Genomic DNA, 17,430 nt, shown 5'->3' on the forward strand with positions numbered 1-17,430 from the left:
CCGCGCCGAAAAGTTAGCTTTTATTTGTTTAATACCAACAACGTGCCTACATTGTTTCGTGCATTCAGGCTACTGTTTTCATTGTATACTTAAACTCGCTATAAATATACATTCACAATACATCTAAAATCTATGTTCTTAATTTAGCACAGATATTTCATCAGCGAATGTACCGTCACATACAACGTACTGTGTGTGTTGTGTATAATACATGCATTACATGTATCCATTATTGTAAGAGCCTCAGCTTTATTTTATCCGGCATGCATAGGACATATATCCGGTCCTCTATCACTTTCAAGAGTATTATATTTATGGCTTGGTATGTGTTACACATTGTATACGTGAATTTCCTGGTTTTGTAAAACGCAAGATGCATGATAAAATATTTTCTCTGTTGTCACATTGTCGGTTCTAAGTTTCGAGTTTCAGCTTTTGTCCGGTTTCGTCTAAGTTAAGTTTAATAGCTCTTTATGGCAAACAGTTCCTGTTGGCCTAGACATTTCGTGAAATTGGAAACTTCATTCCACTTGAAAGTGTGTACAGACTAACGAGCCGGAGCTAAATTAAAATGAATTTTCTTAGGTTACATTTTATTGTACTTACCGACTGGACTCTCATCATTCCAGAAAGAATCATCAAGAGTGTAGTCTGCTTCTGTAAATGTAAGAAAGGAAATATGTTAGTATTGGGATCTGTGGTTGATGGAATATTGATGCTTGTTGGATAAGATGTTTGTTTTTTAGCCTATCGAAAATTTAATCAATTTGCAATAACAACAGCTGATTTCTCTTCAGTTAGTACGATCTTCTTTTATCGATTGATGCTAGTCACACTCAATTTATAAGGAAAAAGTAAAAAAAAATCGCATAAACTTTACGATGTGGACCAGCTGTAGATAGCATGCACGTAAAAGTTATTTGACACGTCCCAAATGAAGATCCCACAGAAAGCAATCGGACACTTTCGAAATTCATCAGCACGTTACGTAATAGTTAAATTAAAATTCAGATTCCCATCTTATGACAATTTTTCTTTCGAGGGTCAAAGACCTTGAAAGTAGGTTCGAAAACAATTTGCTTTCAAACTCAATATAATCTGCAAAATGTTGAAATTCATGAGTAATATTCTGAGTTGAATTTAATAAGTTTTCGTTTCTTGCTGTTAATACATTATTGCCTAGACGGTATCTCATTTTTATCGTCAATTTGAGAAACGCTTATTATGGCATAAATCGGAATTAATAAAAATAAAAACGTATTACCTATGTTAAGCAAATAAATGTTAAAAATCCATTTCAGGAAATGTTCTATATTTTCTACCAGATCCGACACACACAGAAAAAAAAGAATATACACCATCTGATACTACAATATCAAACCAAGAAAAAAAGCCCATTTCACGCCTAACTGGTTGCCAAGCCGAATCATTTTCAAAATCATCAAATCGAATAGAAAATATCCCCGAAGCAATAACCGTCTTTTCCTCTATGTTTCTTTCAATAATATAATGTATATTCGCCGGAATAAAGTTACCTTCAAATGGTATATGAGAAACGTCTGCTACAATCATCTTTGAATCCAACGTTATATCCTACCATCTGGATGTAAAATTAGGAATTGATATAAGAATATTTCTGTTGTGTAATGATTAAATTTAGGGTGATTTTCCACGATTTGGAATTGTTTTTTTTTCTTTATGCTCATCTCCCGCTTCCCTTTTTTCTTCGTTTTAATATAATGAGAAAATGTTTACATGGGAAATTTTAGTTATATATTTAGGTGGGTGGATTCAATCGATTGAGAGTTGAGACTGTCAGACAACCTTAAAAAATTATGAATTATTCGATTAGAGTAGCAGTTCAGGTGTGCACGTAGTATTGTTACATGGTAAAACATTTATTTTCTTTTCAGTGGATAAATTAAGATTTCGTCTTTAGGCGATTCGTAGAATCGAATCGAAGTGGCACATTACTGATTTCATTCAATTGACACCCTCACTGTATCAGTTATAAAAATAATTACAATTTCGATACAGTTTCTGCACGTTTTGAGCTACCGACCTGTTCGGAATAATTTGTACCTAACCGGTCCACTTCGTTTCTTAATTTATATTAAATTTATAATTTTCAGTAGAGGGTGCAACGGCAATTTTTGTTTTGATACTTATTGATAATTTTACCCTCTCTAAATTTCAATTAAAATCACAAAACTTACAGGGAAAAATTTAACAAAATTCAAAAATAATTCGAATAATCCCAAAGTAATCCTAAAATAATCCTGAATTAATCCCAATTATTTCCAAGATTAATACCATCTCCGATAAATACCATATCGTTTTTAGCAATTACCGGTAATAAAATCCGGTAATTTTCAAATTGTTGTAATTAATTACAAGAAAGTTTTTTACCTGTGAAAATAATTTTTTAATCAATGAAAATTAATAACATTCGACGCGTCTGTCAAGCTAGTGCGTTAAAAGCCATGTGGTACGATATGACATCTAGTGCGACAATATACGAATCTTGCTACATTAATAACCAATCAAACAATGTCATTTGTGGCCTTACTTTAGGGAGCCAATTATATGACAGCATTGGCAATTGACAAAGTTCTTGGAATTTTCCAATCAAGAGAAATTTTAGCTATTCACACGTGGATCAATTATCACAACCAATCATCTACGACAGCATTCAAATTGGCTAAATATGTTAGAATTATGTGGATTACAATAATAACTACAAAGATAACATGAAATATGTGTGTTTACGTAATGATTCCTGTTAAATATATTAAATTGCACAAACGACGGCCACATCTATATACCGTTAACGAGACCGAATTAAAATGTCCAATTAAATTAATACATTTCAATTTCATGTCCGTGCATGCTTAACATGTGCAGTGCATAGTATATATACTTGAACAACGAGTCGACCATGCCAGTAACGTTACCAATGCAATTCCTTTCTTGAATTAATGTTTCATTTTTCGTTCAAACAAAAATTGGTGTTATAATATACCCATGCCCGAAATGTATGCATGTCGTATGCATAACGAACGGATGTATCATTCATATATTATATGCAAACTTTGTGAGCTTTCCCCAGACAAAATTGGTAAAACCAACTTTAAAAAGTCTGGAACATGTGTACTATTCAAATAAGCAACTATTCTGCATAATGATGATGGTCAGGCGAATGAGATTCAATTCGTGTTTTGATTATTTGATTAACATTGCAAGGGTGTATGAACGTCATTTTCAAAGAAACTGAAAACATATAGAGGAAAAACGGAAAATTTAAATCTGTCAGCATTGATACAAGACTCAACGTAATAAGTGTAATCGAAGAATTACGGCCAAATACATTGAGCAATTCAACTTCCATAACTCGACAAAATCGTATCCAATCCCACACAGCATTTATCCATAATTATTCGAACATTCTCGAAGCCAACTTTTCCCAACTGTCCCAACTTTTCAGATATTTCTCGGATAGAATAATGGAATTCAATTATTCAAAACCGTTCGCATAATGGTCACGAGATTATCGTGTTAGGTACTCTGTATCCGTCATATAACTTTCGTTCAAAGGTTTACAATCTGCTTTCAAAAATACGCTTACATCCATCAATTTTTTGTTACATTCGGATATCTGCCATTTTCATCGATGAGGCAACCATTAAAAAAAATCACGTGCTCAATTTTCTCGACTGTTTAAACCTCGTGACGAGAGATTAAAATGAAGGTAATAAAATACAAGCTCGCATCTATATAGCCCAGCATAATATGGTAACTATAAACAAATAATCGCTAGAGATTAGGTTGGTGATATGCTTTTTTTAATAATGAGTCCTGCTGCTAACATAAATTCGGGTTTGTTTAATTATGCAGACAAAAGTAGTGTATTATCCAGCTAGACCTGCATGTCAGAATCGACCCATTGCTTTATTTGTTACAGAGTGTGGCTGTAGGCAATTTAGAATTATTCGGAAAAACACTGACCACCAGGGCGGTCCTACTAATTTGCTTTGTATTACTTTTCCATTTGTCTCGTATGCGTTTTTTTTTCCTCATCGTCACGTCTGTTATATATTATATATACGAAAGCATCGTGATAATGATCCATGCCATTTCATTACATTAATATTGATAAAGTGAAAATACTTCTGGTTAATTCTTTTAATAAAATTTAATTAAATAATGGATTCCACGTTGAATTATTCAGTAGCGGTATGAGAAATAGATGTGTTGTAGTCAAGTTTGTTACATAATAAACGAGAACAAATTTGTATTTCTAAATAGAATAGAAAGAGGATAAAATGTGGTAAATTTTCGTCCACATCTGTCGATTTTTTTTATATAAACGTACGGTATGGTGATATATGAGAATGGTTGAATGTATATAAATCGATCCGTGTTTATCATTTAGGTATATGTGTGTATGGGATGGAAATTTGCAATATGTCAAGTTTTAATAAACATATTGTAGAAGCCTGACTTTGAGCCTTTGTCGGGGTGTTGTGTGAAATATATATATATATGGACCAACGTCCCACTTAGTTTTTTTTTCTATTTGAAGTATATTTGCAGAAAAATCTACCGATACAACAGCTTTGACAAATGAGTTTGTGTACGTTAAGACATAGGGAAAATTAAACGACTTTTACGTGCTGTATTCGTTATGAATGGAACGGGTTTTGAAGTGTGTTATTGTTGTCGAATTTGTATGATGACAATTTCAAGGAATTATATTTTCAGTACCCGTTGCCATTTACTAGTGCTATACTTATGTGACGTTGGAATCGTATTTGAAAAGATTAATTGATTGGAGCAGAGAGTACGGGTGAGTCTAATATTTATTTGCATTTGCGAAAATTCACAATAAATCGACTGAAGTGTCTTGGAATATTAATAGAATTTCCTTGACAATTAATGGAATTTTCGTAAAGTAAATCGTGCTGTTGTGTATGAAATTCATATATATTATGCTTGGGATCAAAGGATAGTGCATTAATGTACTTCTTTTTAATGTTAGATATTCGTAACAATGAAAGTGTCGAAAACGAATAGATATTAGACATCCTTACTTACTTCTGAGCCTATCATGTAAATAAATCTCATAGTAAATACTCCGCGAAGAAGATAGTTCTGAGCACTTGCTCGACTAAAGACACTGTATCGTGGTAAAGAAAAAGATTCCTCCACCAGACAGCGTCATAACTCACTAGAAATAATTCTTTTTGAGTGTGGTCGAAAATCTGCATGGATGTGAGAAATTTTGTGAGGACAAGTTAGCTTACCGCCACGAAATTAGTTGAAACATGCCCATTTTTGCAATTACAACAAATTACCAACTTCGTGCGACTGAACTACGATTCGGTAAGAAACAAAATTTAATGCTAATGAACAATCGCGATGCATCGTTTCAAGGAATAAATACTTCGTCCGAATCGAACAGAAAGAAAAACTTTCGTTTGAAGTTACGGTTGTTTGTTCAGAATCTTATCCTCAATGTAATTACAAAATAAATCAATTTCAAATTCTCAAATTTTACAAGTTTGGCTATTCTGTCGGCGACTTAAAATTTAGTGACGAAAATTCGTAAAATTTCTTTTCGATTTTATAATTCATTTTTTTCTTCTCCATTTTAAATTACTGAACTTTCGAAAAACTTTTCAGCCGTTAGATTTGTTTCTATGTTATGAGCATAGCTGAAAATTTATTCTAAAAGTTTCGTTGATTTTTAGAGAGACGAGACTTTGTCACACTGATTATTTTCTGTGATTTTCGGAAAGTCGAATGTTTACAACTAGACACAAAGACGTTGAACATTGCTTGCTCACAAAGTCAGTGCCAGATTAAGATTTCCAGCGCCCTGGCAAGAACATGATCCAACATCCTATCTAATGAATTTTTAATTGCTTAAAACGAAAATTAAAGTTAGGGCGCTGAGTGCGAAATTTTTGTAGTTCCAAAATTTTCTCGAATTGAAGCGTAATTGTCACACTGTATTAAAATAAAATGCGCAAATTTTTTCAATTTAAAGATTTCATGAAACTGTAAATGTCTAAATTTTCAGTTCAATTTTCATCTTTGCACATCAGCACCCTATTTTTTGTCCAGTGCTTTTTTAGCCCATTGGGTAATCCGGCTCTGTACGAAGTTTTACACATTTTCGTTCATTCAGCGCCAAGTTCTTCGTTTGTCGTTGAATCAAGTTGCTGAATACATGACGGTAATTGTATAATAACCAGAGATTTAAATAACATTTTACAATAAGTGATAACCAGAACGCCGTGTAATAAATTACAATTTAATGAATTTGGCACCGTGCTTTCAAATTTTAAATTAATATTTATATTTAAATGATGCGCTATTACCTGAAGGGTGGGTGGGCCGTGAAAGTGTATAATATTTTTAAAGAAAGAAAACATAATTCCTTTTGAATTATTATGAGAAACTGGCAAATTTCTGCAAATCATCTCGTGAAATGTTTTAATTGATGATTTCCGAAATCCATTTACAAAATGTTCATCTAAATAATTTAACTGATTCATATCCTTTTTTTCGGTGGAAGAAAAACGGAACGATTTTAAAACCATTTTTCATGAAAAGCTCGCGTTCCATGAACCAACTTAGCATAAATCCAATTAGTTTTATCATTTTCCCTAACACAATTTATAGCTGTGCTCACATATTACATTATTATTACTTCTAACACATTAACCCTTTCCTTTCATTAATTTCGTGCTTTTTTTCTTCTTCTTCTTTCTTCATTCGTTTCTGTTAATAATTCTCATCCCATTACACACTCACACTGAAATCAACTTTATCAAAATATAATTCATTAAATCCAAGAGGAAATTAAATAAATCACAACAATTTTCGTTTGCTTCGAAGGAAATTTATGCCTTATTCCATTTCCGTTTTTACTAAACTCTATGCCACCAACGGAATATGGTCTTTTAGCATAAATATTACTGCAAAACAAGGAAAGAAGCATTACAACAACGTTAGAACTGGTTTTTATATATTCACAGTTTTTACGTATATATAGAAAAACCTTCAAACTTTTTTTTTTTCAATTAGCCTTACAGAGGATATTTTCAATTCGCTGTAACTATAGTGATATTTCGTGTGGGAAGAGCGTGTTGCAAAATTGATCTATGAAATGTTGTTAAAAGCAAACATATTTTCAAATTCACCTCATATTTTCAACGATGTCTCTGAAAGTTTTCAAATGAAATATTGCACACCGATTTATTTTGGCGACGAGACAAATTAGTTGGCACAGTAGTTGAATAATATACCTTTCACTGATTCGATTCAACTTTGTTCGTATTACACACACACACACACACACACACACACACACACCCACACATGATGTGTGCTAGTACCTTTTACGTGTAATTCTTACTTTAGAAGTATATTAGATATATTAGTTAGGTGGTCGCTTGGTTGGTTCATAAATTAAAGTACCACACTGCTTTCATGTATGGGCATAACCCGTGTGCCATAAAAATTGTTCTGTTTCCGTTGCTTTGATAACAGTGCCGTTTATTGCTAATTGCGCAAAATTATGTCATTTTTTATGTTACTTCATGTTATAAACAGCAATTACTAATGGAAAAAGTTACTGACGTTGAACGTAAAACATAGAGAGTTAATTGGTGTTGAGTTGGTTGACATGCGTGTGAAAGGTGTTATAAACAATGTTGGACAAAGGCAAATCGACCTCCTTTTTTTTAAACGAGAAAAAATAATCAAAGCTTTGAACACATTTTGTTCAGATTAAAACATGGTTTTACATTGTGTTGTTTCTTATAATTACTACCTTATTGAATTTAAAAAAAAAATATTTCCGCCGTTAGGGGAACTCACAGAAAGCGAATAGGTAACTGCTATGAACATGGAGTTTTACGGCTTCTGGTTTTCCTCTGTCGACTATTTTCATAACACATGTGAATCTCTTTAGTGAAATTTTTTCTTCGCTGCTGTTACCTGTCATCTGCTATCGATAAGGACTTGCGAAAAAGCATATCCAAAAAAGTTGAAATGTATCTATCAAAAATGCTTAGATCGAATGAAGCAATAAATGGATCCGATAGTAACACTGCTGGTATGCTTGCCGTGTACACTTTATCCTAATAAAAGGTAGATTCATCTGGTAATTTTGGACAGTAGGAAATATTTTTTTCCTCCATATTTGGAATGTGCTATTTTACCGGCTGCTAGGAATTTCACGCCTCGTTATTTACAACAATTGACAATTGACAATTCACTAGTGTCGCGTCTTATAACACTAAGTTTGATTGAAAACATATCGTAATAAGAATTCATATAGAAACAATGTTTTGTTCATAAATATTCTGCTTGAGATGGTATTGTAATAAAAAGTAACAAATGAATGTCCTCCGAATTTCGTACAGATCTTTCGACGAGATGATCACGCCATAAAACATTAAACTGTGGTATGTGTGTATGTTGTAAAACACTTCACCCTTTTCCGTATATATCCATTAAGTGCCATAATCATTTAAATTTACGACAAACAATAAAAATCACATACGATAATAAGGTACAGCCTACAAATATCTAGAGAGTTTTTTTTCATTTTGTTTGGAAAAATATAGCCATTTTTTTCGTACATACACTTCCGTATCATCATTATAAGTACAAGTCTATTTATTACATTTCGTGTGCAAAGTACGTTATTCCCTTAAATTTAATAAATACGCCCCAAGCGTACGAAAATTATTGGTAGAATTTTGTGGAAAAATTGGTGAATAAGTAATGTTGTTCAGCCACAAAGTCGTTAGCACACCAATACAAGTGCAAAAATTAAGCAAGAGACAACGAATCGTTTTTGGACTTTATTTTTTTCGGTTTTCTTTTTCCACACATTTACGTTACAACATTTGGTAGAATATTATTTCGCTTCTCCACATTACCTTTCGAATATTTTGAATATTATACGTTTTATCATAACACATTTCCTACAGGAAAAAGAAAATAGGCGAAAAATCATCATAAAAAATAACACAATCACATCGAAGATGAAAATTCGTGCTGAGAATCTATAATGAATGAAAGAAAAAGTATTACGAAAAGGTTGAATGCGGCAGGGATGAATATTTTACTCTTGCTATCTGACCCGACCTTCCAGTAGAAAATCTTAAAACGAGTAGGAATTTTTGGCAGAAATCTTTTTTTTATTTTCGACACAAATACAGTCCACAGATTGCAATCTGTTCCCACAGTCGACTATTTTCGTTCGGTAGAAAAAAAGGAATGGAATGGAAACGAAAAATGTTCATATTGCAACAGTGTAACTTATATATGAAGGTGCGACATCTTTTTCGTCTATACTGGTAACACAAGTCTTACTGAACCAATTTTAAGGTGTCTAATTCGGTGAAAAGTGTATACCTACCGTTGATAAAAGTTTTCGTCTGTACTTAAGAAAACTCGACAGAAGTTAATACCTTGTTGACGTAATTCAGGAAAGAAAAAAAAACTGTTGTCGATGCAAATTGTAACAAAAATATAAAATCTTAAGTTTACTTTACAGTTCCTAATCCCAATTACGGAAGCTCATTATAAAATGTAAAATAAACTTTTTCTCGCGCATATTTTATATATTTTCAGCGTAAACATTTGTGTCACACAACGACAACAACAACAAAAACTTTTGTTTGTTCGTTATAACAATCGTCAAATAAATAATAGAAATAGGAATAATATTGCCGCAAGGAGGAAATTCATTCAATGTTGCGTCAATTCAGGGAAAAAATAATTGAAAGGTACTTTTGTTGTGTACCATACATGCATTTGCCGGCATCGTTTTAATGGACTTGGACATTCAATGTTGCTGTTGTTTTTTTCTCTGTTTGCTGGAATAAAAAGTGTGTAGGTAGGAGACTCAATAAACACATATAATAGAAAGATATACATTACGTTTCCAAACCCCCTTTCCCCCCAGTCACGTTTCACAAAAAAAAGATTTTATTTATTGATTTTAAAAGTTGCTGAATTTCACTACGGCAATTTTTTATTTTAAAACCAGAGTTAGACTTTATTTTATTGGACTTCGTTATTGGCAGCTTAGGTATAGAGAACGGATTGGCTTAGTGGTAGCGTACTGGCCTTCCATGAAAATCCGAATTCAAAACCAGTGGGGACAAATTCTGTATAGGATTTTTTATCAATGTATGGCATAAAAGAAACGTTTCTAATACCCAAGCTTCATAATCTGGGTAGTTTGGGTGTTTGGTGCCCTTAACGAAATGTGCACAGTAGAATGATATAAATGAATTCTGTGTACAAATATCTGAGTCTAACTTTAGGAGGAGGTATAATTACTGCCAGACAAAATCCTAAGAGCACTCACCCCTTGGCAAATTTCTAGCCTACATTTGTGCGCAAAAATATTCGTTTTTGATGATTTCTCTGAACGAAAATCTTTTTTTGAAAAAGTAAAACCATTAAAGCAAAAATGTGTTACTTTTAAAGAAAAAGAAAAATTAGTAAGTCATAACTTTACCCACTTGGAGAAACCCTTGCAAAATGTGTAATGTACATAACACATTTATAACTTATCGCCCACAAACCAATTTTTCCTATAAAAGTAACACTTTACTTTTTCAAAAAAAAAGTCTTTCGTTCAGAGAAATCATCAAAAACGAATATATTTATGCGCACAAATGTAGGCCAGAATTGTGCCAAGGGGTGAGCGCTCTTAAGGGCATGCTAGATTAAATATCCCCAGTGGCGCCTTCTGATGAGGCATCATTGCCTGTATCCAGCAGAAGATGCAATATAGACTTGAAAAGAGGAATAAGCTCAGTTGATTAAAATGATTTCTTCCTAGTTAACGCAATTAAAGTTGTCCCATCGCTCTACAGTATACTATGGTGTTTAGAAGTGACGTTTAAAAATTCCACTGCTTTACATAAAATCTTGTTTATAACTTGTTCTCTAATGGCAATTTTGCGCATTGTGTTGTCAACCGCAGCCTCGCCTTGGGTGGACAATTTACGCATTTGTTCACGTTATAAAATAGTTATTTATGTCAACGAGTTATAAACGATTCTTTAGGCACTAGATGTGATGAAGATGTCACTCGAAGCCGTAGTTCTAGTGCTTAAATACATATCGCGTACCCTAAAAAGCATTTATCAGAGTTGAGAAAATATCTAGCTCACTAGCAATGTTGTAAACTATTGAAACGTTTTCCTCCACAAAAAACCGTGTTGAGTTTAAAAGAGATGGCGTTTTTAAATCTATACGGACGAGAAAATTAATGCACGAAAAAAGTAATGAAAGTTCGGTCAATATTTTGTGGAATTTCGCTTCTTCTTGTTTAGCCTGTGAACCGAAAAAAAAAAATCAGATTTACAAAGCCACCCTTCTGTGTACGTTTGGCTTCCAAATCATATATCGTTCTATAGGGCAAGTTAACGTATTCGCATTGTGCTGTGCAAGCACTGCAGAAACTTCAACCGAATTGCGTTATTTCAGTTGTTGTTGTTGTTGTTGTTGTTGGCGTATCATGTAACAAATTTAGTTTGCGTGTTCATTAAGCGTTAGAAACACACTTGAGAGTAAATGATTTTGGATTTGATAGCTTCAAAATGTTTTTATAATTGTTACAATCTCGAAAATTGCTTAGTGAAGCACATAAATTATTGAACTATTGATAATTATCAGAGTGCATTCAAACATTATACCGTGTCACTGCATTTAATATTGCTGTAATATTAGACAGGTAGCATTTTAGTAGCATTTAATATAAATAAATAAATTGCAATCGTTATTCAACCATGAGTATATCATTAAAAGTTTTTTTTTTTAATTATTCGTATACCGAATTATTAGTCTAATTATGTTAATTCTTCACATGAAAATGCACTGTTGATTCTATGTCATTGATTGGATTTGCATTTCTTGTTTAATATGCATTGGAATTGGCTTCGATTTTCTTTGGTAAACATTATAACATGAACGAAATATAGACTATCTGAAAGTGAAGAATGAAGCTATACAATAAAATGGATTTATTGTTTCACATGTTGGTGGTCCAATAGGTCATCCTCATAAGGATGCGTCATAGATGTTCTTCCGGAAGAGCAGTTAATAAATCTGTTGACCCGTAAACATAAAACCGTTGGAGGCTGAGGCGTGTTATCGTCAACGACTTCAACCAGGCGGCAATTAATAAAAAAAAACTAGAGCAATGGAAAGCGAGAAAAACCGTTGGTCTGGGTGTGGTCACACGTTCTGTAAGCTATACTTAAATGGTACAGATGAAAAGGTCAGGGAAGTGTCGCTAAGGTGTTTAAGTAATCTACATTGGAGGATCGTAGCAACTTTGTACCAGTTGCTGTAGAATTTCTAGCAAAGTGCCTTCGTCAGAAAAAACTGCTGAGAGTAGAAATAAAGTTGTTGTGATCCGAAGATAGCCTTTACGTGATAATCTTTTAAATTCATTAAAGTGTGATCATCGAGACGAATAACCACTGTAAAATACATTGCAAAAGTGTATTGATTCACTCGGGTATTTTTTACTTCGTTAGGTTCTACCGATATTTCTTGTGGAAATTATAAAGAAATAAAGTCAATTTGGAATATTTTGTCAAAATTAAGTAATGATGTCGAAAGTCCTTAGTAGATATGTACGTTCTGTATATGTATGTATTGTATGTATTATTTTATTAAAAAGTTTTCCCCGTACCTTTCGTTTTCCGTTACATTTTTTTTTCTTGCGTAATAAGAAAAGTTATGCGAGTGGGAACGCTTGAGTGTTTTTCCAATGAAACATGGTATTTCTTTTTATATCGACATCTTTATCAACAAAATGGAATTATATGATTTTGAATAAATTTTCCGATGTAACAAGTTTTGGGCGGAGGAGTTGTGCAAAGAATGTTGGACGAACGAAAAACCGAATTACAAAAATAATTAGTAAACCGGAGACAAATTAATGACTTTGCTTATTTTCATATAATTGGAAAAAAGATCTGACGAAATCGAAATTATCACCGAGATGTCCACCGAATTTGTTTCTAAGTTTACTTCATCTGATTTACCAATTGGTTCAATCATACAAACACACTACTTATACGTGTTTATACGGGTTTAATAGTTAGCGCCAGGTAGTAATGAAACCGTATAAGCATGTAAAAGTTGTGTGATTGTGTAGGTGAATCAGACCAGCTAAAATATATATAAACACAAATTCAGTTGACATTAACTGTATGACGAACTAACGGAGAAAAAAATGATTCTCTTGAAACTGTAAAACGTAGAATCATTCATTCTGAGTAAACTCAGACTATCAAAAAAGCGAAACATTTTAATTGGGTTAATGATATACCTATCCAACTTACACTTCAACCCATCCGTCCACATCTCAACCTTCTCAAAATCAAAATCACTCCTACTGTTGCTTACATTATCTACACCGATTTTCGGTTAGCCTTTGTATGTGATTTTGAAGCATTGTTCCCAATTTCAGTATTGCGCTTTACGTTCGGTAATGTTATTTATATACCGTCGTATATACAATAATATGTAGCGAGAACAAACGCTTTCATAATCATCACTCCCACGTGTCTCATTCACTTATCCAAAAACAAACAAAATCCGTTTGCTTCTTCGTTATTTATGTTATTTATTCCAAATAAAGCAAAATAATTATGCAATCTTTCAAAATAATTATTTTCTTCAGATGCCCTGGTACATAAAGTATTTATTTTTGTCATTATTTTCCCGAAAAGATGGGATTTTGTCGTATTCAAGTGGAAAGGGTGAAATAAAAAAAAAAAATAACAAAACTCACTTCATTTTATTTAATCTAAAGAGAAAGGGATCTAAAGGGCATATCTATAAGTATTTGTCAAAAATTCACGAGAGATTCTCGTACTTGAACATTAATTTATTTTATGAATGTGAAAGCCCCTTTTGTACTGTACAAAAACAAAAATGTAAAATTGTATTGTTGTTAGAGATTGGTGGATTTTACGTTTATTTCGTTTCAGAATCCAAACGCTTTGCCAGTATTAACAGTCACGGTAAAGCGTAGGAATTCTAAAACAAAACTGAAACGTATGTGACAATACGTAGCAGAGTTTTCTTTCTCGTGGGAGTACAAAGCCGTAGTTATAACCAAAGTTTAATCCGCTCAATTTTCTAGTGAAATGTATGCAAAGAGCTCACACAACATGTATACACCAGCATTTATTTGATAAAAAAAGAAATTTCTGATTGACCATGCCTTACATTTAATAGTACATTTCGTACCTAGGACTAAAAGTCTTTTTTAGCGTGTGAGAAGTTTCCACGAATCGAATACGGTAAAAAAGACTTTTAGTCCGTGGTACGAATAGTATTTTTCATATTGGACGAAGAATTCGGGTCCTAGGTATGAAAAATTATTTTATGTACAGCAGTTCGATCGAAATATAACGAAAATTTTCAGATATTTTACAATCGAGTATAATTCACTGTCAACCCGAGGCGAAGCCGAGAAATGCGTAAAATTTCCATTGAAGTTAGTAACTTTATATTTTATGTAAAACGACAGTGAGATCTTCCTTTTTATAAACGTTACTCTTGCGTACTATTTTCATTTGGCGCACAAGTTAGGAAAATAGTCTTTTATGCTGATAAATGCAAAAAAAAAATTATTCAAAGGAACTCATTTTTTATTGCATCAAAGAACAAAAATAAAAATGCTTGAATGAATCACAAATATTAGATGGAAACAATTTGCTCAATAACTAACGTTTTAATTTTGTAGAAATGTGCTTTTGATGTGGTTGGCACATTTTTTAATTAAAATTTCACATTTTCGGAGAAATTATATTAGTTCATATAATTTCAACCGAAATATATAAAAATTTCATTTACATTCCACAACTTCAAAGGGACCTGTGTGTCGCTCAGCTATACGATACAATGAGAATTGTAGCTTGGCTTACAAATATTTGAAATTTTCTACGTTTTCAATTTAATGTCATCATTCCGAGCACAGAAAATAATTATCGTTGAATTTGGATCATATTAATTTGTGTATGACGACATCAATACAAAATACACCAAAGGCTCACTCAAAATATCCCTGGTGCGTCAAATTGATACTGTTGTCGTCAAGCGAAAAATTGCTTCTACGAAAAACGTTTCAATACAAAGCCCCGATTTCAGTCTATTTCCTAGAAATTCAAATTACAAAAGTCAAACGAACCGTCAACATTCTAATAGTTGAAGGAGTTTTCTTCTGATTAATTATTTGCTCGGATAGCCGCATGTTGTCTATGGTAATACTTAATTAGAAGTTCGTTAAAAATTGAAAATAATACGCTAGATATGCAACACAAGCCACACACACTCGGTCAACATATTTTGAATTTGCATGTTAAATAGCCTCGTATCATCATATTAATAATAAATACAGAGTCCTACGCAAACAAAATCCTTTTAAACTCCACATAATATGGCAAAAATTTCAAACAACAGACCACCCACCCACATTTTAGTTTATTTGATGCTCTTGTGACACACATAATGGGATGTTGTTTCTTCGTAAAATGGTAAATATTTTGAAAAATTATTAAATTCACCTTTTTGATCATTACGCACGAACCTTCCCCGTCATTCGGCGTCGAAAGCCCGTAGACAACTATGAATGCTTTTTTGTGCTGTGCTGTAATACGTGTTATTAGAGAAGAGCATCTTAGCATAGTGAATCTGTTATAGAGGCATTGAACTATACTTTTTTTTCCCATTCCAAAGTTATTTCGATGTTAAATGTTATGTATATTAGGAAATTGATTACCATCATCGTTTATTGTCAATATTTCATTGACAAAAAATATTTCCCATTGAATGGCATGCAAAAAGTATTGCTAAAATGGAGAAGGAAAAAAATATTGAAAAAGATAAATGGTAGAATTTCTTGTTCAACAAAAACAAATATCAACAGAACCTTTTTAATAAACGTCAATCAAATCCTAAACAAACAAGTAGAAATGGTAGCAAAGTTCTTAGTAAATTATCAAAATCGTCCTATAGTATAACCATAACAAATCATACAATAATTTGTATAGCAGATTCTTGTAGCACTCGGGATTTAATGGACGAGAAAATACTAGGACGACCAACCATAAATGCGGTAAAACTTATAACTAAAAATCTAGGCATAGTTTGGTAGATTGATTGTTCCTTGTATTCGAAATATCAGTTTTACCCAGATGTTAACTGACTAAGCTCCAACGGAAATTGAAATTCAGACAACAGATCTCTGGCGCTTCCTTTTACAGGATACAATGCGCACAAAATAATGCAAATTGTAAGTTTACGTCAGCCCATTTTACTTAGAAACAAAACATACGGATAACAAACAACATTAAATAAAGCGTTTAACATTGACGTCCTATATTATACTGCACAGCTCATTTAATCTATTTACACTGAAGCATTCCAATCATTTTTCACTGAAAGCTTCGATTGTCGTTTTGAGATAATTCTACATTCTTCATGCATGTCATACAGCTCAATTTCGTTCGTAAGATAATATCTACACCAATCATTTATCATTCACTCTGTGAAAAATATCCAGCATCATCATTAGGCTATATTCAATTTGTCAGGAAAGATCATTTAAAATACAATTCCTTATTTTGATATGTGAGTTATAATATTCATAAAATGCTTGTTCAAAATGTATCAAGAAATTTTCGTTATGACTTATTTTTCCATTTTTGTTTATAAAACATCCATCAACCAGAATGACGGCTTTGTAAGACACAACAAAAAAGAGAGAAACCAAAAGCAGAAAAAAAAAATTCAGAACTTTATTTTAAATCAATGTCATGAACACTTTTTATCACAGCATGTATGACAAAACTGTTGAAAATGTATATTTAAAGTGTCGACGAGTGTGTTCGATTTGAGTTAGGTCGGTCGCTAACGAAAATCATCCAGAACATTTGCTTACGGGTAAATAAATATATGATGCAAATGGTCGTCATGTGGACACTATGCTAATGCATATCTAGTTAAGTGGTAGTACCATATAATAATTTGATGTAGCGATGCATATCTTAATCGCTGAACAGGCATTTTAGTTGGTAAATTAATGGATGTGTTAGACAATTGTAGATAAGTAATTTTTTCACATGAGAGAACAACCAGAAAAGCTTAGGAACGGTGTTACATTGACTAGAAATTAATGCTCACCGCTGCCGTTCGACAGATTCACTCTGGAAGACCCTGTTGCAGAGTTTTTAAGATAAACTGCTTGTAGTTCTAGCAGCCACTTGATTATTAAAACTTGGATTTCTAAATAATATCTGACTTTATTCAATGCCTGGCAGACTCAGATCATTCGAACTGTGTTCGTATTAGGATGGTTCAATTTTGTTA

The 17,430-nt window shown here is 32.7% G+C and overlaps 1 long non-coding RNA gene across 1 annotated transcript in view; it reads right to left on the minus strand.

The window, feature by feature from the left end:
* Positions 1–459: 459 nt before the first annotated feature.
* LOC119068379 overlaps positions 460–17,430 on the minus strand; it is a 57,858-nt gene continuing 40,887 nt past the window's right edge. Inside the window, exon 3 of the long non-coding RNA XR_005086146.1 lies at positions 460–657. This is a non-coding gene — a long non-coding RNA (uncharacterized LOC119068379). The remainder of the gene's footprint in view (positions 658–17,430) is intronic.

Source organism: Bradysia coprophila (assembly GCF_014529535.1).
Source record: "Bradysia coprophila strain Holo2 chromosome X unlocalized genomic scaffold, BU_Bcop_v1 contig_173, whole genome shotgun sequence".
In the NCBI taxonomy this organism is placed as follows: domain Eukaryota; kingdom Metazoa; phylum Arthropoda; class Insecta; order Diptera; family Sciaridae; genus Bradysia; species Bradysia coprophila.